Genomic DNA, 22,872 nt, shown 5'->3' with positions numbered 1-22,872 from the left:
AGGTGCAAAACATTTTATTCTGTTTTTTCACCAAATGTCAGCATGAAGCCTAGCAGACTTGTAAGTATGTGATGTTTTGTTTCTGCTGGAGTTTTTAAAATGGTTTGTACTAAGCATTTCTTTCTCTTGCCTATAATATCTTGAGAATTCTCACAGGAAAATAATGCCGTTTTTCCTCCTTGAGGGCAAAGGAAAGCAACTTACTTGTTCTCTCGTCAGAGTCAACATATTTCTTCTCTTTCCACTACAGTATTAATAATGGAATACATGTGACATATTAAGACAAAGCTGAGATTAAAATCTCAATAGTCCTTAATAGAAATTTTCCAATAGTATGACATCTGGTACTTTGGAAACAAACTCTGCTTTCGGGGAGCCTTTTCAGACACACAATTTCTCTTTAATAGTATCAGAAATAATAATGTAAGAACAAGAAAACTCTCTGGTAGCTCTCTTGGCTTTCCTAATTTTTTGCATTTTTTCAAGTGAATATTTTTATATATATATTTTCAGAGAACAGTGACACTGAGAAAAGTTGGTGCCTTTGGGTTTTTTTTGGGTTTTTTTTGTTTGTTTGTTTGTTTTTTTGTTTTTTTTTTTTTCCTTTTTTTTTTTTCTGTTGTTGTTGTTGTTGGGTTTTTTTTGTCTTGCCTTTGGAGCCAAGATGCTTTAATGGGTACTGATTGCTTTTGAGCAGTCTCTTCCAGATGACAGTATTTTATACAATATATGTATCCTTTACCAGCTCTTGGGTAGTTATGACTTACCACCACAGATTTTTGAAAGTGAGTAGATGTTTGTGTTTTTAAAAAGAGCAACCTAGTTTGATACTCATTAACTGTAAGAAGTGGTACAGAAATGTGCCACTCTGAGGATGTGAGTTCCTGTTTAATTATCATGTCCCTAAACTTATGGAGCTTGTAGCTCATAACTCAGTGCTGTTTTGTTGATGAGCACATTAGCCACAGTCCTGCCCTCATGCAATCTTGGGCGTTTTGTTTGTTTGCCTGGGGATGGAGATTTGGTGCCCTGACGGGAGCAGTGAGTGCTAACATTTGTGCTTATTTCTTTTATGAGTCATACATATGGTGTAAGAATTATGTTGCTAATGCTCTGTTCTTGTATTGATTTCTTCATTGAAATTGAAGCATACTTTAGGTTCACAGCAATAATATTGCACTGTATGGAATTAAAGTCTGTGTGCAGGTATTCCCACTCCCACACATGTCTAAATATCTCTACCTGAAAGCATGTGTACATGTACAAGAGGATGCTTTGAAAATGATCCTGCTTTCAGTCTTGATCTAGACATTATCTAAGATGAAGAAAAACAGGTATCTTCCTTCCCCAATGTGAGCTGAAATTTTTAGTGTTTTAAGGGAGAGTAGGGTTGGCAGGGAGTATTTCTAATAGTTGTTTACCATTAAGGAAATATCTTTAGGAAGATAGTGTCAGTCTCATTGTTTCTGCCTGAAGGAGAGGGCTTTTAATCTGGTTTTGAGAGAGACCTATGTTGTGGTTATTTTAAAGTGCAGGTTGGCGTTTCTAATTTTTTAGACTTCTGCTTTGTGCTGTATGGGGTCATGTTGCAGAACTAGGGTTTAACAATCATCTTGATCTTAGGATGTCATTAGGAGCCCATCTCATCAAAACCTCGTGGCTGGAGGTTTTGAAATTGGGGGTTCTGCCCTTCCCAGTTACCTTTATACAGCTGCATTTGAGAGGAGACTTCTTGAATCATACCGCAAATAATTTTACTACCAGCATAGCTGAAACAGATCCATATAAGAGCCACTTTCATAGCTGTAATTGCAGGAGTGCTTTTATTTCCTAGTGCTCTGCAAATCCTTGACAGAAGATACTTATTTCCTTTCCAGTTAAACTGTCAGATTCTTGCTAGATTATTTGTGTACTTATGAAGACTTTTAAAGAAGCTGCACATGAGCTTTACCTGGATTAAAGGTGCTTTTTAAAAGATCCCAGTAGTGGAGATCTCTGGTTGATCCCATGTAATGTGACAGTAACAGGACTTGCTTGTTTTAATGGTTTTTTAAGAAGACATCTATGCCTCTTTTAGCTTCCAATTCATTCTGTGTATGGCATTAGCAAGATGGGCTTGCCTTGATGGTTGCACTGTTTTTGGCTTTTGAGGGAGGTGGTGTAGATAAAGGGTGTGATGGACTTGGGTTGCATGGTCAGCTTTGTAGTTGGCCTTCGATCTGACACTCTCTGAAATCTTGCTGATTGAGTTCCTACCAAAGTATGTGAGAAAACTTCATGGTTTTCAAGACTTGGAAACAACACGAAACAACCTCAGAAAATCCTGGAAGCAAGATAATAATCATTATTGCAGTGTAATAAACAGGTTTCACATTACTGCCCTTCCAAATCCACACTGTAAAGCTGACAGCTTAATGTACGTTTTTGTGTTTTGCAGAATATTTTTGTCTTACTCTCTACATTGAATTGTTTTCCAGAGATCTCTGTTGTTGCTCTCTCTGGCTTCTCATATTTCTGCAGTTTGGTGCTAGTTAGAAAATTGGCTGTTCTGATTGTGGTTTGTTTGTCTGCAATCAGTTGCACATTACATTGTGGTGTCAATGTTTTGGTTGGTGAAAATGCTTCATCCAGCTGTTTTGCACAAATCATAACTGCAGATTGAGGTCCTTAATGCCTGCTGATCATGTTTGTTTTTATTATTATGCACAGAGGTCTCCGTGGCACTTGATGTGGTTTTGGAACACTTTCTGCAGTTTTGGACTAGGCTCTGAGCAGACAAATTAGACTAACGAAGCATGCATATATTTTTAAGCATCTGTTGAAGGAGTGGGTTTGTTGCTTTTAAGAACCACACATGGCTTTCAGAAATTAATCTCACTTCTAGATCTCTGGCATTGTGTTATACTATGTCATACACAAAAAGATGAAAAAATGGAGATAAATTAATATTTTTATAAGTTGTGAATGTGAAACTAATAGATTAAGCATGCTTATTTTCTGCAGGCTAATCCCCCAAAACATGCCCCTTTACCTATTTGGCAACTTTAGCACCAACCTGTTCTAAATATTTCTAAAAGATGTCCCAGACTAAATTTCTCCTTAGGAAATATTTTATCAAGGCTTTAAAGTAAGGCTGTATATGCAGCTGTGCCCAGCACTTTGCTGGCATTTCCTATATAGAGCCATGTGAAAATAGTGTTAAGCCAGAACCATAAATACTCATTCAGGTTTGGGAGCTGGCAGTGCAGAGAGAGGCAGTGAGCTGGCTTTAAACTTCTTCAAAGTTTTCATTTGCTCACCTTCATTTCTTGGTTCCTGCTCTGCAGAAGAACTGTGGCTAGCAGCTGAGTGCATTAGATGGGGGAGGAATAGGAAATTGGGAAACAGGAGTGGTTGGGAATGGTTACCAACAGGTTGTACAGATGGTGCTGAGGTGGTCAGCTGGTTTTTCTTCAGTATTGGGGTGTAACCTGGGAATCTGTCCATGCTGTCTGAGCAATGTCAGTTTGGAGATCAGGTGGCCTTAACAAGTGTAAATGCTGCTCAGTAGCTTAAAAATACAGAGCGCTTACACTTTTATGTAATTGGCCCATTATCCCAATTTATTGGCTTTGGAGGGGGGAAGAGCAGTGTCCAGGAGCAAGCTCCTTCACTCAGGATGGAATTATTGTTCTGTAGTAATGGACTTCAGAAGTGCTTCAGAAGTTACATCTTTTCTCAATTTGGAGTTCACCATTGCTTCATGCCCCTCAAAATTTTCCCAAATAGCTTTATTCATATATTTAGAAGTAGCAAAGCCTTGTTGCAAGTTTGTGGAAAGATGTTTGGAAGATATCCTATTCTGTATTTTCTCAATTAGAAACAGCTGTCTTTTAAATATACAAGAGCAGCTACTGTATTGTACAGAGGCAGTGTGTACTAATACTCATGTCTTAAAAAAAAGTCTGTGTTTTGAACCCCGTTGACAACCAAGGACAAACTAAGAACGTATGACTTGCCATACTATATCAGAGCATTCCTGATGCAGGCTGTGTTCTGCATTAGGGACTTAAGGAGGAAAACCAAGCAGCTCTACAGTGTGGGTTTTTCATGTATGACAAGGGTTTGTGTGCATCTCTGAGAAAAAGGCCGTTCTTCTGTGGGATAAGTGGAAAGCAGCCAAGCAGTTTTTATGCTTCTCACGAAGCAGTACTCGGCCTCTGCAGCATCTTTTGCAGATGAAGTTTGTAGGTTAGCAGTGTCCTGCGCAGGCTGGGCTGGGGGCGGTGTGAGAGGCTTGGGAACCAGGAAGTGTGGGTCTGTCTCAACATGTGGTCACTGCTGAGCACTGCTCTGCCAGCCTGCCCAGTGTGTGAACCAGATGCATTTCCAGCTGCTGTGTAGGCATCAGGCAATATCCTGTTCCTACGTGGATGTTGTTGGCTAAACAGTCTGGCATGATGAGGAAGGCCATGGCAGAGAGGACATGAAAGCAGACCAGCTTCCTGCCATTCCCATAATCCGCAGGACAGAAACAGAGAAAGGTGGTAGGCTAATTGTGTACAGAAGATGGTTTTTAAAAGACTGTTTCAACTCACAGCAATGAAGCTGTGGCTCCTTTAGAAAGTAAGAGGAGCAGCAGATGGGGTCTATTCCAGAGGGCAGGAGGTGACTGTCTGTGAGTTGGAATCAGTGGTTTTATGACTTGCTTTGGTCACACTTAAGGCACTTTGTTTTCTGATGAATGCAGGGAAGCCCAGATAGCAGATATTTGGGGGTTGGTTGTGATGTTGTTTTTACGTTCATTCCTTGGGGACAGAGGGGTCATGTTATGTTTTTATTTGAATTTACATATTATAAAGGGGTTTTGTTTGTGGAAGATTTTTTGTTTGTTTAGCTGAATTTGTGCTCCATGCCACTGTTTCTTTCCTTCGCTAGTTGATTTCATTTTTGTAAGAGACAAGCATAACTGTTTCACATGGGAGAATATTTCCAGATCAATTTGAAACATACCTTTATTCCCTTTCCTCCCTAAAGTATATGTTTCATGAGATCATTTTTTTCCCCCAATTGTATTATGTCAAAATTTGATCCAAAAAGCCCTGAGGAGTAGAAATGATCTCTCTTATATTGTTCTAAAGCAAGCATAGGTACACAGGCTTCAGGAGCAGTGAGACTGGAAGGAGTACAGCCCTTCCAAATGCCCTGGCTGCTGGTGTGGGTCAGCCAGAGCAGGCTGGCCCCCGTGGCTTTCCTGTTAACTCAAGAGCTGACAGCAGCGATGGTATCTTGTGCTGCTTCTCTATTGGTGGATGTGGCAGGCAAAAAGCAATTGAATGCAGCCACTTCTGAGAGTGCCTTTGGGGTTTTGAGTCTATGCAGGAAGTCAAACTGCACCCATTTGGCTTGTAGAGTGTAATTTCTCATTTGGGTATTTGCAGCACTTGAGCTGGTGTTTTTATACTAGTTCTCTTGCCCGAAGGTACAGGAAGGAGAGTGTCTCCAGAGAGCTGTGTTTTCTTTGGATTCAATAGGATTGATAGAAGAAATGGACAGAATTATACAGGTGCTGTCCATAATATGCCTAAAGTATGGAGTGGTCGGTTATGTTTACGTGTGCCGCCACTGGTCTCTGTAGCAAAAAAACCAGCAATGGTACCTCTCAGTAGGCTGAGATATTGTAAAACAAGTTTCTTTCACTATCAGGAGCTGCAGCCTCTTGCTGAGCATCTTGCAGAGCTACATCTTGCAGCTCTGGACACATGTCCCCTTTCTAGGATATGGCTGAAGGCAATTTCATGCTTATGGTGGAGTCAGCAAGCCAGTGCAGAGAAACCATGGCCAGTAGTGTTGTCACACTCAAAAGAGCATAAACAAGTATAAACATTCTTTCTCTGTACCATAGAGTGCCTTATGGTGGATGCTGGGTGAGGAGAAGGAAGGATTCAGTACAGTGGCTGAAATGTAGCATAAAAGTTAGACCTAACATGGCTTTTTTGTATTCAATAAATTATCCCAAATGCAAGGTGTGATACAGCATTTCTCTGCAAGTACTACTTACCACTTCTTACCCTGTTCAGTATCTGGGAGCTCCTTTCAAGAGAAAGGAGCTCAAACAATATTATATGCAAACTTTCTTTCATCATCTCATCCTCATTTGGGTTGAAATGGTTTGTATTTCATGTTAGAAGATTTCTGAGAAGAAAAAGGATGAATACCTATCAGCCATCAGCTCCACTTGTAATAGGCTGTGAGCTGCACCCAGTACTAGGCAAAGGACACGCTGAGGGAATGAGAGTTTAGACACCATACTCAATTCATTGCTTGCCATTGCATGGGTGTACGAAACATGTGAGTGACTCAAAGAGAAGGTATTATGGTTTTCAGAGCATCGTTTTATGCTTTACAAAAAATGGCTGTCACATTTGCAAGGGCCTCTTTTGTGCAATGCTTTGGAGTAGGCATCTGCCCTAGTAAATATCTAAAGGATTTTCTTTTGGCAATTCTTCATCAGTACTCTGGTTCCAGTATCTCTCTAAGCAGCATGTTATCCAGGAGTCTGTGTACATTTAGTAGAACTACCAGTGTTAGGCATTTTATTTTCAAATATAGAATAATGCTTCTTGTGAGGTTCTGAAAGAATTTGTAAGAAAGATATACCAAAAGGGATGTTTTTAGGCTATTTCGATTTCAGAGAAGCATGAAAAGTAATTACTTGAAACTTTGCTTCAACAGAAGCTGCATTCAGGGAAAGCCTTTCCCAATTCAAGTGAAGTTTGTCCACTCTGAAACAGAAATCAGAGGAATTTCTTTGATGTTACACAGTTGACTTTTATTTTGCTTCTGTAAAATTGGATATCAATATAACAAGAAATTTTAAGACATGGAGGAGGGATAAGTGACTGTATGGAATAACCAGAGAGGTATCTGGTGGGGAGCAGAACAACTGAAAATAAGGCTCTGTAAGTCAGGTACCTATACAAAGAGCTGTTATTTGGGGCTAGGCAAAATCTCATTTAGCTGATGGGTCTCAGCATTACTGTTCATTCAGAATGGATGTGAAGAGCAGTTCAACTCTTGAATCACTGGTATCCTCACACAGACTAAAAGGTGTATGAAAGGCAGTCATAAAATCCAAAATGTTTTCCAAAGACTCAATAAAAGTTTAGTGGCAAGTGTATTTGATTTCACCTGTGTGTAAGGAAGAAAATGTTAATGAGGAGCATGGAATTATATTGAAAAGTTGGAAATGGCCAAAGAGGGAACTGAGAGGGAGATTCTAAGTAAAATTACTGAATTTAGAGTTGGAACTGTGAAGAGTAGATGTGGTCTGGTCTCCTGGTGTTAGAAGTCAGAAAAATGGCTGTCAGCTTTTTCTGTGCAAACTAACAGAATTGTTTAAAGCCATATTTAGTCTGCATGAGCTTTGAGTGAAAGTGGCCTGCAAGGACTCAAGTTTAGCTGAGTGCTGTCACAGGCAAGGCAAAGTAAATGACAGCCTCTAGTGGACCTGAATACTATGGTTTATTTCGGGACCAGGGAGATTAACATTTCTACTCTGTTTAATTATTCTAATTCGAATTCTCCTCCTACAGCATTATCTTCCCTAGGTCTCAACTTCTCATCCCTGCAGGGCTGCTGCTGGCCTGGAAAGCTGGGTTGGTTCCTGCTGTGCCACTACTGTCAGTGTTGACTACCTGCAAAGTGTTACTGGTGAAGATCCCTGGCCATAACCCAGCATTCATGTTCATGGAAGTTCCTGTTCTCTGGGATCTTTTGCCACTTCCAGGATCTTTCCTGCAGCCAATATTTTCACCTTCCTCTTTCCAGACATTCTGCCCTGTATTTTTCTTAAGACAGTCACTTCTTTTCACGGATCCTTCTTTGTGGCATAGAACACCAAATACCTGATTTTCCTCATATGAGTAGTCTGTATGCAGAAGCACAGCATTAGGATCAGCCTTGCAATTGGACATAGTGTCTCCTGTCTTTTAGTTAGGGAATTCAGGACATACCACTTCTGTTTAGTCCAAATGTTACCAAAATTTGCAATCTGAGTGAGTTGCAGCTAGAGCAGGCTTCCGCTTGTTTGTTCAAAAATTGAATTTTTGGAAGACATTGAAAGTTGTACACCCCTGCCCCCCCCCCCCCCCCCCCCCCGAGTTCTTTGCTGCTGTCAAGCTTTAATAGAGTCATAAAACTATGAAGGTTGGGAAAGACCTCTAAGATTGTTGAGTCCAACCATTAACCCAGCACTGCCAAGTGTCCCCAAGTGCACAGCTGCATGTCTTTTAAATACCTTCAGGCATGGTGACTACACTACTTCCCTGGGTAGCGTGTTCCAATGCCTGACAACCCTTTCAGTGGAAAAACTTGTTCTAATATCCAGTCTAAACCTCCCTGAGCACAACTTGAGGCCATTTTCTTTTGTTCTTAACATTTTTTGTCTGGGTTGAGTGACTCACCCCCACCTGGCTGCAACCTCATTTCAGCCAGCTGTAGAGAGTATTAAGGTCCTCCTTTTCCCTAGGCTAAAACCCTTCCAGCTCCCTCAGCTGCTCCTCACAGCACTTGTGCTCCAGACCCTTCCCCAGCTCCGTTGCCCTTCTCTGGACACGCTCCAGCCCCTCAATGTCTTTCTTTGCAGGGAGGGGCCCAGAACTGACCACAGGATTTGAGGTGTGGCCTCAGCAGTGCCCAGTACAGGGGGACAGTCACTGCCTTGGTTCTGCTGGCCTCACCATGGCTGATCCAGGCCAGGATGACATTGGCCTTCTTGGCCACCTGGGCACAGCTGGCTCATGTTCAGCCAGTTATTGACCAGCACTTTCAGGTCCTTTCCTGCCAGGCAGCTTTCTAGGCACTGTCCCCAGCCTCTAGTGCTGCCTGGGGTTGTTGTGACCCAAGTGCAGGACCTGGCGCTTGGTCTTGCTCAACCTCACACAATTGGCCTCAACCCATGGATCCATATTGTCCAGGTCCCTCTGTAAAGTCTTCCTGCCCTATAGGTGATCAACCTTTCCACTCAGCTTGGTGTCATCTGCACTCAATCCCCTCATCCAGATAATGGAAAAGGTATTTAGCAGGATTGGCCTCAATACTGAGCCTTAGCGAATGTGACTGATGACCAGCCACCAGTGGATTTAACTCCATTCCCCACCACTTTCTTGGCCCAGCCATCCAGCCAGATTTTTGCCTAGGGGGCAGTGCAACCACCCAAGCCATGAGCAGTCAGTTTCTCCAGGAGAATTGTGTGGGAATTGGTGTCAAAGGCTTTACTGAAGTCCAAAGGGGCAAGGTCCACAGCCTTTCCTTCTTCCACTAAGTGGGTCACCTGGACTGTTTCCTCTGTATTGTATTTCCAGTAGACATCTGGTAAGTTGAACTCCCCCACAAGAACAAGGGTCAGTGATCATGAGACTTCTCCCAGGTGCTTATGGAATATTTTGTCTGTCTCTTTATCTTGCTTGGGTGCTCTGTAATAGACTCTGACCAGGGTATTGGGCTTGTTGACCTTTCCCCTGATTCTTACACATAAACCCTCAACCCTGTCATCACCACCATCAAGTTCTAGATATTCATGAACTCCCTAACATACAAGATCACCCCACCAGCTGTCCTTCCTTGCCCATTCCATCTGAAGAAGTTCTAGCCACTGCAGTATTCCAGTTGTGTGAGTCATCCCACCATGTTCCCATTAATGCATCATTAGCTTTTGTCCTGTGCCGGGGTTTCTACCTCCTCCTCTTGGTTGCCCTTGCTGTGGGCATTGGATTAAATCCACTTCAGTTGGACTAGTGATCCTGCCAGCTTTTTCAGGGAGAAGCTGTAATTCCTATGTGACCATTCTCAGTAGCTTCCATGGTTTCTAACACTTCAGTAACCCTTGCATCTTTGCTGATGCATGGATCTCTCTCCCCTACCTCCACTAAGACATCAAACCAAAGAATCTCACTAGCACACCATCCCTTATGGAATGCCACCCCCAGGCTTATATCTGGTGAGCCTGGTTTTATCCCTGTCACCCTTCAGATCTAGTTTGAAGCTCTTTCAGTGACATCTGCTGATGCTTGTGCAAAGATCCTTTTCCCCCTGTGAGACAGGTGGGTCCCGTCTGCTGCCAGCCATGTTCTTGTGAATGTTGCTGATTAAGTGCTGATGTAGCAAATGTGTGTATTACTAAAGATTTTATTCATTTTCTCTTAACACTCTTCCAGTAGAAGTATATGGTTTTTGTTCTAAGCCTTTCAAGCCTCACCTGTTGCACACAGTGTGTGAGATACACATTCTATACAGGGTAATAATATAAGGGAGAATGGATTTCAGTAGTCACATAGACATGAATGTTTGGACAAACATTTTTGGGCTCTGTCTCTGCCATAACACATTGGAAACACCACTTTGGTCTGGTTAGCAGCATAACAGAAGCTTCCTGTATGTGATGTGTCCGCACAGTGCCTAAAGGGCTTGTTAGTGGTAGGACCCCTTATGCTGTGCGTGCAGAATTTCAGATTTCTGAAGGCGGAAATGGGCTGGAGACACCTGTATAAATGGCTTACTAAGTATAGTGTGTGAACATTAACGACTGTAGATATGTTGTAACATCAGCTGCTCTCATCTGTTGCATCAGAGCTCTTTGTAAGGCTAGGTCTTTGAGTGATTAAATGTTGAGGTCTGTTGCTAAACTGACAAACTTGGAGTGAACAGAGCAAATAAGTTCAATTTAACCTTCTGGATATTCATTGACATGATCCTGAGCTTTCCATGAATTAGACTGTAAGCAGGTATGTCCACGTTTATCAGCCTGAATGCATCTGCAATTACTTTTTTACACCAGAATCACTTTAGATACTGCTTTAAAACAGACTACAAGAGAGGTTGTGTGAGAGAAAGAAATGTCAAGAGGGGCAAAGAGAAACAAGAGCTGTGGAGGACATTGCCTGAGTTATATTATGCTCATTAATTCAATTTGAGGCAGGAATGTGTGTAAATAAACCCTGGCAGCTGCAGCAGCTCTCATTTCTGCAGGGCTTTGGCAGGAATGCAGGGGCCAATGGATATGAAATCCTGGCTCTCTTTTGAGAAATTGCAGGCAGACAGCTCTGCAGCCAGAAGAAAGAACAATCTAAGATTTACTGAGAAGACGTAATCACTTTAAGCAGACTTGAAGAGTGTGGAGTTTCAGACATGCAGATTTGGAGGTAAAATTAGTGCAGACAAAAACTAAGTCATTGGAAAACCATGGGGCTTACCTAATTCTCCTGGGTTAATGGCATTATTCATGTTCCAAATATTCAGCCTCCAAAGGAGGGAGCAGGAGAACTGTAGCTGTACCATTAGGTGTCTTCAGAGTAACCTAAATCTGGAAATTCACCGGCAATTGTCTGCAGGTAGTGTAGCTGTTTGTGCTATGTGCTGAAAGTCAGATGTGCTGACCACATTAAGTGAACTGGCTTGTGTCGCTGGGAGTTTAGTCTTTGGTGCTCTTCCTAATACTGGATCCCCAGGAGCGGCTGGAAGTGCATTCCCATCGCTTCACGTGGTTCAAGAATGTGTGCGCCCCTTGCTCCCCCACAAAAATATTCAGAGGACAGATCCCTCAGTGGGTGCTGCAGAGCTCAGGATGGGAAGAGGGATGGTTCTGCATGAGTTAACAAGCAATGCTGGATTTTCAGATCAGTGGATTTTTCAGCTCTTTCTTTTTAAACAGTAGTAGTTGCTATTTGTCTGGAACTGATTTGAATACAAGCCTGATATATAAGCTACATTCAAAGAATTTTTAAAAAGTGAAAAAAAAACAACCAAACAATCTGAACAATCCAAAGGGGAATCCTTGGGTTTGCTGCCTTTAATCTAGAATTTTAAATAACGGCACCCAAAGCCAAAGCAGTTTTAAAGGCACTGACATGAATGTTTTAATGGCAGTATAAGAGGTAACTATTAACTGATTATATTTTACGAGATACTTAAAATCTGACAGTTACTTTATTGATCTATAAAAAAGCAAGATTTTTTTCTTCAAGTGGAAACCAGCTTCTAGTACAGGTCTTTTTTTTTTAATCTCAATTCCACTGTCTTCAAATATTTGCATATCAGAATATTTAATTTTGTTAAAAGTGTGCTGGCAAGGGAGTTTGTGTGACAACGAGGTCTAGTAAGGTCAAAACTATAGAACAAAAGATGCAAATGGAAGAACTTGACCGTAGCAACAACAATAATAATAATGTTGCTAAGGTTAGTATTTGAATGTTCATTGGGTTTTAGAATAGCTGCTTTCAAATCAAATAAATTGGTGCAAACTAAGGTATCAATGTATTTAATTGTAACTTTTTTCATGCAACAAAATTTGTCAATAACACTTTCAAATTATGTTTCCTAAATAGCACTTTGAAATATTTATGTACTGTGACTTTACCACTGTGTTTTTCTGTAGTACAGGCACCTATGTATGGCCGATGATAAGCCAGGAGGCATCCAGGGGGTGTCACAAACAATCAGATTAATTATTCGGATCCTGAACTGGCAGCTATTTTGTTAAATAGCTGTGTCTCTGTAGCAGAAGCAGAGCTACATGCAATACACTGAGATTGGAAGTGTTTCTTACTACTCTTCAAGGGAATCCATGGGCAGAACAGAGGTTTCGTGCCTTTGAATTTGGAGAGTACTGATGGACATTCGAAAAATAGGTCACAGAAACAGGGAACTGGAAAAAAGCAGCCCAACAGTCAAGGAAGGATAGACCCTGTCATACATAACACTGGCATTCATTTTGTTGAAAGTAGCAACATGCAGAAGTTTACTGGCCTTTCAGACAGTTTCATTATAAGCTTGTCATAAATCTGTTTCTTTTACTGTGGAAATTGTCTGCTGGAGAAGCAGTGGTCAAAACTCAGGGCAAACTGCTGAGACATTTAGAATGTTGTTTTATGCTCCCCTCTATTTTAAGTTGTTGTTTACATGCAGTGTTATTGCCCCTTTCAGCCCAGCTCACCCTTGACACTGCTAGCTTCAAACATCATCTAATGTGTGATTTAGCAATAGAAGAGCAGCAAGATCTGCTCACACCTGCTGTCTTTCAGTAGCTGCCTCTGGGTCAGTAGCCTCTGGCTGGCTTTGCCATTCTTGAGAAACTTGAATTTTAATCATTTGCTCCTGTCAAGAGCAGCATAAGGAACACTCTTTCATCAGTTTCAGTACAGTGAGTCTGAACGTACTTGTCCAAGTCCCCTGGAAATCTCTGCTTGCTGCTAGTTTTGGCTGGAATAAAATCAGTTGTGATTTGTATTCTGCCTCTTGTGGGCTTCTCTGCTGATACAGAGAGGCATCCAGTGTTTAAAATCTGCACACAGCACAGCCTCACTGGCATGGTTGTTTTCTTCCTGCTTCTTTACCCACTGCTGCCCACCACCCTGGTGTGTATCCCCATACAGGTACACCTGGGTGCAGCCACAATTCTCTCAGGTCACCGTGGTTGTTGCCTTGCGCCACAAGTTTTGTGTACGTTTGGATGTATACGGCACTTAAAACTTAAATTCTACTAATATACCTGCATTGTAAGTAAGTTATTCTCTTTGTTTCTCTCATGTCCTGGGTTTACAGTTTTCTCTCCTGCTGCTCAGAGACAGATGAGGAGCACCTTTTGCAGTGTCAAGTTTGACTCCTCCCTGGCTGGCTCCTTACAGGGCCCCTGCACTGTGCAGGGCTGGCAGCCACAGTCCTGCTTCTTGCTCACCCCCTGAGCCCTTCACACCTGTTCAGAGAACCACCTCCAGGAGTCTCCCATCCAGTGGAAGCTGCTCCTTTGCCCCAGACTGCATTTTCCAGTAGGGCTTCAAAAGAGCAGAAAGGACTTGAGGGAGACGTTTTGTGAGCCATCCAGCAGTCACAGCAGGGGATTGAAAGGCATTTTCCAAAGTGCCCTCAATTAATTAGTGTTGCTGTGTCTAAAAACTTACTGGAGCCCAGATATAGCTTTGAGTGCTAACACTGCAGGGAAGGCCCTGAAGAGTCATTTTCAGTGAGTTCTTTGCTTTATATTTGATTCCTTCCTCTTTTCTTCCAGTGGGACTTAACTAGGACAGGAATCACAGTCTGGCTGAAACAGAATTTATCACAGTAGAATACATTACTGAGTTAGAGCTCTTTCTCCCTGCTTAGCTACTGCTGGCCATTTGTATAATCTGTTAAACAGTTTTAAACTTTGTGCCAGAACTGAGCTATGAAACAAAAAAAATAGCTAGTGCTGTCCTAAACTGAAAAATCAATATGATAGTCTCAAGTGTGGCTGCACTGCTGTGCTTTGGTCATCATGGTGACATGATGCAGAGCACTTATTTGCCACAGCTGCACTCTGCAGTTAGAATTTAGCATTCCAAAGCCCAGTAAGCCTCCTGTTCTGCCTCCATGGTCTACCTGTTTTGGGGATTTTTATTTATTAAATCAGATATCCAGTGAGGTTTTCTCTGTGTATATTTTTTTGAAATGTGTGACTTCCTCCTTATGTTAACTAGCATTTCAAATTAAGTGGTTTTTTTAGCCACAAGCCAGTGATGGGTTTGAAACCTCTCTTAAGGTTATAAAGCAGGAAGCTAAATTTGATAGCAAGGGAGAAGGAAGAGATTAATCAATTCTTATTTTGGACATGGGACAATATGTGCTTTCTACCAGGTAGTATAATCATGTATGCCATTTAAAACATTTGATAGGGATGTTTTTAATAAAATGAATTCCATTAAGAATAGTTTTCATATCTGCTAAAGAAAGTGGAGGCTTCTGTTGTTGGAGCCCAAGGCTAGAAGGCTGAGAGAATGGGAAAGTTAGTGTGTTGAAGTAATTATTGCTGTGATTTTATAGACTAATAGGTTGTGACCTTTCTCTGCCTCTCACTGGAAAGCTGGGAATTTCCCCCTTTGCAGTAATCAAAATTTCCTATTGCTGAATTCTTATGGTGAAAAGATACCAAGTAGCTGTTAGCATTCCTATAGAGTCAGTCTTGTTGTGGGCCTGAGCAGTGTCACTGTAAGGCTTGGGCGGGTTTTAATATGACTTTAATTCTGCCATCGATGTGTGCTTTACAATGTGATTGCTACTGTAATTGCATATTTGCTGTCAAACAATAGCTTGCAGTGCTGTGTAATTTTTTTCATTACTTGGGTGCATGTGTCATGTTTGATAGTGCTACTTACTGTGCTGTGTGCAAGATGATGTATTCCTTGAAATCTTTTGGGGAGGGGTGTGGAATACAGTAACTGTTCATACACACCAAATGTGTCAGACTGAATACTGGAACATAGGATAATCGTGGAAATGTGGTAAATTTTAAGTCTGTCTAAATTAGCTTTCTAGTTCACCACATCATCCCCTGAAGTCAAAGAAATGATGCAGTACAGAGCCACCATCTAAATTATTAAAATGTGTTCCTTGGAGAGGAGATATGTTCATATATAAGTCTAACTCAATAAAGATTTATTGGATTTTTTGATGGTAGGAACTGAGCAAATAGACAAGAACGGGGGAGATGGAAGGGGGAATTGGAGTGGGATGTATACCAGTGATCAGGTGGTGAAAAAGAAACCCATGTAATGAATAATATTTCTATTTAAGTAGTATATACATAACACTTTAATGACAGTATTGAAATACTGTACTTAAGCTGTGTAAGACTCTTAGGAACTTCACCAGTGCTAGTACAAGGTCATTTTTTTTAACCTGGCTGTGCCATTTCCCAGCCTTGAACTTCTGCTCCAGTTTTGTCATTTTCCCATCCATCTGTTGTTTATCCATTTGTCAGTGTTGATTTCCATGTATTCCTTTCCACTTTATTCAAGATATTTAAGGAAGGTGAAATCAAGATCTGATATAGTCACTCTATATTCTTGCTTGCCATACCCAGCATTATTGTCCTCTTCTGCTTTTTTTCCAACAGTTCTGCCCCAAACACATTGGTTTCTGTCCCAAATTGTTTTGTAGCCCATGACACTTTTATTCCGTGTTACTGATTTCATCTGATGTTTATCAGACCACACTGTACTACTCTCTCGTCCTTTTTTTCCTGTTGTTTCTTTATTCACTGTAATGTTGGTGACCCCTTGTGCAGTTTCCTTTTCTCTTCAACCAGAAGTCCAGTTCTGTCATCTACTTATCACACATCTTGACTAATTCTGAAGCCACTGGCCTTTATTTGTCCTTGTTTTTTGATAATTCTGATTGTCTTTGTACTTGTCCCAAACTATCATGTTAGTGTCTTGCCACCTCATTTCATATGGGAAAGAAATCTGATCATCAACAGCAAGTTGGAGTTATCCGTTAATTATACAAGACACTGCTGTGAGAAAGTGAAGCCGGTCCTGACAGAGTGTCGCAGCAGAACAGGGACAAAGTAACAAAGCAGAAATTTCTTAACAACTCCTGTCTTTGAGTGTTTCTAAGCAGTAGAGGTGTTTTGTGCTGTGTGAGAGGCAGATGGTAGATGCTGCTGCCTGAGAAGGTTCTGGCTGCATTGTGACTTGGGGTCACAGGTGCTGTGCAACATCACGACACTGTTTTCCAGTTGCGCGCCTGGATTCAGGAAAAGCAGTGCAGTGGATTTTAAAATATTATTTCTCTGTACCTAATTTCATAAAATACATGCTGGACAGTTCTTCATTCAAATGCAAGGTTAACAAGTGTTTGTAAGTAGCGTTCAAAATAGATGTACAGCTGTAACATTTTACTAATAGTCTTCACCCACATTTTGGCATAAACATGTGTTGTAGAACTTTGTCAAGGGGAGAAATACATCAAAAGGGTTAAGAATCCATAAGAGATTAAGGATCAAATGGCTCCACAGAGGAAGAGGGAACTCAAAACTGAATAATGCTGTGAGCTTTCTTGGAACAGAGCACTGCCAGCTGCTGTTATAATCCCATCATTCTCAACAGGCACAAAGCAAGCCTGGGACAATTGTGTCTCTGGGTTCAGTATTAAATGAGCTACTTTTGAAGCTGGCATGCAGGGTTATGTCATTCTCTTGATGAAGTGGCCTGTAGTGTGCATCCTTTACACATCTGTAACTACTTAGGAACGCCCCTAAACTTTCCCAAATAATTACAAACCACAAGATGATCAAGAGAAGAGAAAGGATAGGGGAGTGGGAACACTGAATTTTATTATGAATAAGCTTCCAGTCTAGAGGATAGTAAATAACTTCAGAGGAGAGACTTCTGCTCTGACTAAGCACTTTGCTTTTTCTTTTTTTGGAAGCTAATCTCCTCAGTACCGTGTCACTGGATCTCCCTTTGCATGGCTTGTACCAAGCAGACATCTGGATTTAGGTCTCTTAAGAGACAGCATGCAAACTCAGCACAGTAATGGTAGATGCACAGTATGATGTTCATACAATTGTCAGTTTTCTCAGAGGTACACTGGGGTAAGCTGAGAGATGCAGGTAGAAGTAGGGGAGTGTGGACACCTGAAGGGCTTAGACTTGCTTTTTGGAAATCATTTCCCCCCCACACTTGATTTTTTCTTTCTTTGCCCATTGTCTCTCCTCTGCCCCTCCCAATGACTATCTGCTTCTTTCAGTGCCTGCATTCTTTGGTCAGAAGGGATCAGGAAACAGGTTACCATTTCCCACCAAGCTTCTTATTCTGAAAAGAATAAGGCAGAGGCCAGCCCATTGCTCAAGCTTGCTGGCCCTGGTGAGCTTTGATGAGAATCTTAGTGCAGAGTATTGTGTATTGTGGGAAGCAGTAGTACAGAGTAAAGAGTTTGAGAACAAGTTCATGCTTTATTGCATGCCCTGATAGTTTTGCTGAAACTGGCCCAAAGTATAGATCAGACTGGAGCACTGACTAGATCAATAGCACTTTTCCAGGAACAGTCTATAACGTGTTATTTTCCTAATGCTGAATCCTTTAATTTGAGTCTGGCACTATGGGTCTGTATCAGGAACTGCGAGCAAGTCAAGGGGCCTTCTACAGAGCTGTGAAAGCGGTTCTGGAACTCACATCATCCTTCTCTCCTGTGAAACTATAATCCTCCCTCCATCTGAGGTGCCAACCTCTTTCTGAAGTGTTTCTTGCCATGACAAGGAATCCCCTTTCCTTTCCAGTACAGGTACAAAAGCAACTTGCTGGTCTGACTGGAGCCATCCTGATTCTCCACATGTGTGGGCTGAACTCTGCCACCATTTTGGGTGCCAAAATTTCTCTCATTCCAATTCAGAATCAATTCAAGAGCGAGGGTGTTGTCTGGCACCCAGCTGCCCCTGTCCACTCTGAATAACTTGCTGCACCTATTCTTTCTGAAATAGTAAAATGGAAAGGATTCATTTTAAAAAGGGATTCAGGCCATTATTCCCTGGGGAAAAACAGGGTTTAAACTCAGATTTGCAAATGTATCTTGGAGTTAACGAGCACTTTTGTATGCCCTTGTGTTTGCTGCTCAAAGCTGTGCTCTTTCTGTGTTAATTATCTCCTTCCTTGATTGCTCAGAACTCCACTGTTTTGATATCACTGAGTCCCAAATTATATTTGCAATCTTTCCAAGCTTCAGCACCCAAAAATTCTCATTTTAACCCGTTAATCTCAACCTGCATAATTTCAAATTCCTCCTCAAGCTCCTCATGTACTGTTTTTAGTGTTGGCAGCTCTTGCCAATTTATTACAAGCAACATGAGAGTGGCCTTTGCTCAGGAGGCTGTAGGAACAGGAGGAAATTTGCAGTATACTCCCTCTGCTTTCATATGCTTTAGAAACTGAGTAAATCTCCACCTGGTGTACTGTAGCATGAAGGAAGTTGCTCTGTTCATCAGGCAAGGATCCCATGTCTTCATAGTTGTTAGTGATAGTCACTGAATACATGGACCCCTCAGCCTTTTGTGTTATTTGATGTTATTTTGGACAGGTGACCGATTTGACACATAAGACAATTCATCTTTTAAAGGTGGCTTCAGGCCATGCTAAGAATAACAACTTTTTGTGTAAATATAGAGAAAATATGTTGTTCTTTGCCATAGAGTCTAAAAACTAGTCTATGCTGTAGGCTTAATTATCCCACCCTGGTGTCAGAAGGCTTTGCATCCACCTGCATATGAGATGGCTTAAAGTTAGTGCTGATGTCTCCATGCTGGTGCAGCAGCCCACTTTGGCCTCTCCAGTGTATCACATCAAACACTGTTGTGTTTTGTTCCACTCCCTGGTCATGCCAGTACAGAATACCTGCCTGTGCACCCAGAGTTATTAAGTGTCCTGTACCTGACACAGGAGATGAAGTGGCTGAAGCAGTGGAAGAAGGTACTTCAAGCTTAGTGCCATACTGATTTAGCAACATGGGTGAAACTTTGCCATCTCCTTCCACCCTCTGTGGCAGGCCTATCTAAGCTCCCATTCATGTTGCACAAGGCTGATAGGATGCTTGGTGTTAACCTTCTGGCACTGTCAAGTCCTGGCTTGGGTTAGGTCTTCTCCTAGGCAATTCTGCAGCAGAGCACAGCATGTTGCTGTATGTGATAGATAACATTTGTCAGTGTTGTTTGGGTGTCTCTAGGAGAGGGTCCAAAATGAGAAGACAGACTACTTAAATTTTGTCATTGAATTGAATGATGGTTTATGACAGATATTTCAGTATTGGCCACCTTTTTATTTCTTGCAATTCACCACCAATGTCCTAAGTATTTAACATTTAGTTTTATAGTTTCTGAAGCTCAATTGTGTGACTTCTGGTGCTCTGTTTCTGAGGCTTTATGAATAGTCCAGAGATGGCTACACTACTGATCATTTTCTTTAATATCACTCTAGATCTTGCCAACTTTCCAACTGAAACGCAGTTTAATAAAATACAACCATGAATGTAGATTTCTGCTTTTGTCTTTGCTCCTGAAGTGTGTTGTAATTTCAGTTTATGTAGGTGTCAGATAAGCTCCTCCTTTGCTTTATCATTTGAGTTCTGTCTTGACTCCAAATAATATTGCATGTTCTTTGAACTTTGACCTCTTCTGGCTGGTTGGTTTTTTTTTTTCACTTGATCTTTTTGCATGGTCAGATGGCCCGTGTAAATTTGCACGGGGCAATTGAAAGTCTGACTGAAACTGAAGTGGTGTTAAATCAGAGGCAACGTTAATTCAGGGGGAAGCACTTTGACTGCCAATAGTCAAGAATCGCCTCCTGTGAAGTCAAACCAAGGTGAGATCTGACCTTTTATTTGAAGGAGAAAAAGGCTAGTGCATGTTCTCACTGTGTTGCCAATTAATAAATGTTTTAAAGACAAATAATCTGCACTACAAAGATTTTCTTTTCAGTAGGTGTTTCCAGAGTCAGAGGAAACTCCAGCAGCCTAGGTTTATGCTATAATACACAAGGTGTATCAGGTGTTTTAAAATAATCCTATAATCATAGAATAGCCTTGGAAGGAACCTTAAAGGTTATCTAGTTCCAATCCCCCAGCTGAGAACGGGGACACCTTTCACTAAACCAGGTTGCTCAGAACCCCATCCAACCTGGCCTTAAACACTTCCAGGAATGGAGCAACTATAATTGCTCTCAACAACCTTTTCCAGTGCCTCACCACCCTCACAGTAAATAATTTCTGTAAAGAATCCTAACATCTAATTTAAACCTGCATTCTTTCATTTCGAAGCCATTCCCCCTTGCCCTGTCACTACAAGCTCTTGTAAGTAGTCTTTTTCTCTTTCTTGTAGGCTCCCTTCAGAGGCTGCAAGGCTGCAGTTAGGTAGGTCACCCTGAAGCCTTCTCTTTTCCAGGCTGAACAATCCCAGTTCTCTCAGCCTTTCCTTGTAGGAGAGGTGCTCCATCCCTCTAAACATCCTGGTGTCTCTCCTCTGGACCCACACCAGCAGGTCCCTGTCCTCCCTGTGCTGGGAGCCCAGAGCTGGATGCAGCACTGCAGGTGGGGTCTCAGCAGAGCAGAGCAGAGGGACACAATCCCCTCCCTGGCCCTGCTGCCCACACTGCTTTGGATGCAGCCCAGGGCACATTTGGCTTTCTGGACTGCAAGAGCACATGGCTAGGTCCTTGCACCCTCAAGTCCTTGTTTATCAGGGGTACACCTTATTTGACCTTCATGTCCTGAGGCAATTTATTTATGGAATGCAATTTCCACTGTGGTCAAACCCTTACTTTGTGCTTGAATCACTCTTCTGTTGATTATTTGTCTCACACGTGAATCTACCCTGCAGCCTTTTCCTTCCAAGGGCACCCAAAGGGGCACTTGGAACATCTCTTCTCTATCCCCCTTCTTAATTCAGTAAAATGTGAGTGAACCCCAACTACTGCCAAGATGGGATCTCCTGCCAGACTTCTTTGAGTTTAGCCAATATATTCCAAAGTTTAAGAAAACTGCTGTTAGGATTCAAGGCTGGAATGATAGAGTAGTTTATAAGTCACTTTGTTATATCAAGACAGTATGATGAGTGGTGAGACATCTGCCAGAACAGTACTGCATCCCTGGAAATGAATCATCTTTCATCCCTTGCTAGGACATGCTGCTGACCTCAGCATTCCTTGTTTTTACAGTTGTCATCATCTTTTTAGACCAGGTTTGAAAAGGAGATAAATACCTGGCTTTTTCACATGCTAGATCATTTTACTGATATTTTTGATGGGTTCAGAAGCTCAATTGCAGTGAGTGCGCACTGCCTTGAGGGGTTCTTGGCCTCTAGTGTTGTGGTCCTCCTATCAATCTTCATATTGTTTAGAGATAAATATATTGGTGAGAAATTGGGTCAAGTTAAGAGCCCTCTGAAGAGGGAGTTGCTATCTGAGGATGAATTTGTGCCATTGTATGAACTCTGGATTGGTCTGGATGTATTGCAGCCCAGACTCCTGTGAGGTACATGAAGTCTGTGAGTTAAGAGAAGCCTAAAGGCAAGTCAGTCGCCTGTGATGCAGAAAGTAAGCAAGCGGGTCATCAAGTTTTAGAAACCTAGACAAATTGCTGAGCCTGTTCTTTCTGTGCAGCTTAGACACAGCCATTAGCTCTAAATAGGAGATTCTCTTGTAGGTCACAGGATGTGTCTAAGAGTGGTACTGTAGTTTGACAGAGTAGTTCTACCTATTCACTTCCATGTGTTTCGCATAGTTCTGGTGCTTCTCAAGTAGAGGTGTTCACTGTTCTTTCTGTATTGCAGAATAAGAGTGGTGTTGCAGAATGTAGTTACTGAATCTGCTGATGGTGCCCCAACTGGGGAAGCACTTCTTTCACAGTGCTTGTAACAGCAGTACAATACTAAGAGGAACACACTCCACTCGGAACAAGGTCTCTGAAACACTTCTAAAATCATGGTAGTAGGTAGAAGCTTACACCTTAGCAATAGGATCAGTTTGCTTGGGGGATCAGAATGCCTACTGCACTCTGTACAGAGTAGTACATCTTTCCGGTAGTTACTTGTAGTTTTGAATCTTATATAGCCATTTCATTGCATCCTATAATACCCTGAGCTGGAAGGGACCCACAGGGGTTATCGAGCCCAGCTCCTGTCCTACACAGGGCAACCCCAAGAATCACACCAAAAGCCTGAGAACCTTGTCCAAATGCTTCTTGTACATTTTTCATGTGAGATTTTTATTGACAGTTGTTAAGTGTAATGATTTAATGGCACTGTTTCTTGCTGAAGCTTTGCTCTGGCTGCAGCTGTCCTTTTTGGGCTGTATTTAACTATAAGATAGTCTATGTTAATTTTGAGTTGGAAAAAACATCTTATGCTTAGTTTTATCATTCTTTGTAAAACCTGGGAATACTTTCAAATATACTTTAAGAATTATATCATTTCTGCTCCAAAAATTAAAACTCTGAGGGCCTTTTTTTTCCTTATCCTTCTGCAGACATGACCTAATTAAAGTCACTTAAAGATCCTTGTTAAAAAAAAAAAAAATCCCCTGTATAAATGTAAATAAC

The 22,872-nt window shown here is 41.7% G+C and overlaps 1 protein-coding gene across 6 annotated transcripts in view; it reads left to right on the top strand.

Moving 5' to 3' along the window:
* ATP8A2 (ATPase phospholipid transporting 8A2) overlaps positions 1-22,872 on the top strand; it is a 302,792-nt gene that overhangs the window by 205,538 nt on the left and 74,382 nt on the right. The gene's annotated exons all lie outside the window — the stretch shown is intronic.

Source organism: Chamaea fasciata, unplaced genomic scaffold (genome assembly GCF_029207755.1).
Source record: "Chamaea fasciata isolate MVZ Bird 193981 ecotype frontalis unplaced genomic scaffold, bChaFas1.0.hap1 SCAF_2, whole genome shotgun sequence".
Lineage (NCBI taxonomy): Eukaryota > Metazoa > Chordata > Aves > Passeriformes > Sylviidae > Chamaea > Chamaea fasciata.
Note: the sequence above shows the minus strand (reverse complement) of the source record. Positions and strands in the feature narration are given on the sequence as shown.